Source organism: Callorhinus ursinus, unplaced genomic scaffold, assembly GCF_003265705.2.
Source record: "Callorhinus ursinus isolate GAN/ISIS: 27379988/994484 unplaced genomic scaffold, GSC_fseal_2.0 scaffold1, whole genome shotgun sequence".
NCBI classification, from domain to species: domain Eukaryota; kingdom Metazoa; phylum Chordata; class Mammalia; order Carnivora; family Otariidae; genus Callorhinus; species Callorhinus ursinus.
In genome coordinates this window covers 31325609-31326917 of record NW_027397063.1, presented here as the reverse complement: position 1 = coordinate 31326917, position 1309 = coordinate 31325609, and the positions used below count along the sequence as shown (strand labels likewise).

Below are 1309 nucleotides of genomic sequence, written 5' to 3'. Positions count from 1 at the left end.
TAGTAAATATTTATAATGAATGTCTCAAAGAATTGGAAAAGAATTTCTTTGAATTCTTTGAATATTATAATTCTATTGAATTGGGGGGGAGCTGAGCGCTGAGACCTAGAGCTAAAGCCGGGAGACTGAGAAAATGCAGACCACCGGGGCACTACTCATTTCTCCAGCTCTGATCCTGGCTGTTGTACCAGGGATCTAATCAGGCCTGTGTCTGCCTCCCTCTTGAGTAGGGCAGAGATCCCAGCTAAACAGCCATCCTACAGCAGCAACCCACTCCAGGTGGCCCGGCGGGAGTTCCAGACCAGTCTTGTCTCCCAGGACATTGACACAGCAGCCAAATTTATTGGCACTGGGGCTGCCACAGTTGGTGTGGCTGGTTCAGGGGCTGGCATTGGAACAGTGTTTGGCAGCTTGATCATTGGCTATGCCAGGAGCCCGTCTCTCAAGCAGCAGTTCTTCTCCTATGCCATCCTGGGCTTTGCCCTGCCTGAGGCCATGGGGCTCTTCTGTTTGATGGTCGCCTTCCTCATCCTCTTGGACATGTGAGGTTCCATGAGGGTCACCTACCGTCCCTGCTGCTTCGACTTCAGGCCATGCCTGGTGCTGGAGCGTGCTAAGCTTTACCATTAAACATAATGTTTCTCTAAAAAAAAAAAAAAAAAAAAAAAAATTTCTATTGAATTACAGTAGTAAGTACATTATTGGTGCAGTTTAAAGTAGAAACCATTACTTTGTGTGAATACCAATAGACATTGTTATGTAATTCACCTTTCCCAGTGTGTGAGGCATTGGTAATAAAAGAGAACAGAAGATGATGCTCCTATTGATCCATGGACAATGGCTGGCTTTAAGAATGTACTAGAAAAGGTGAGAAAGGGAAAGAATCAGGAAAGTGGTTAAAATATCATTATGGGGAAAATTAGTATAGGACTGCTAAGCAGGGTGGGGTTAATTATAGAATTGCTGGTTGGGATCAAAGAAGAAATGTGATGGAGAGAAAGAGACTCAGAGATATGAAGTAGTGGTTGTTTGAGAATCTCAGAGTTTAAGCTTTCAGAAGTACTTCTGAGAGTTGACTAGTTCGAGGTTTCCACCTTAAAAGGATTTTGCTAAAGAAGGAGGAATGAGAGATCCCCAAATTAAAATCATGTCTGGAAAAAGTAATTTAAAAGTAAATAGGGGTTTTACATAATTTGAAATTTTACTCCCGGTTGAGTAATTCTTTCAGCATATTATTCAACAGTAGCTTTGACAGAGGAAAGTAATTCTCAAGAGTACAATTCCAATAAAAACATAGAAATTCCTAGGC

The 1309-nt window shown here is 42.2% G+C and overlaps 1 pseudogene; it reads left to right on the top strand.

Moving 5' to 3' along the window:
- Positions 1–90: 90 nt before the first annotated feature.
- LOC112821114 (ATP synthase F(0) complex subunit C1, mitochondrial pseudogene) lies at positions 91–645 on the top strand (annotated as a pseudogene).
- The last annotated feature ends 664 nt before the right edge of the window (positions 646–1309 follow it).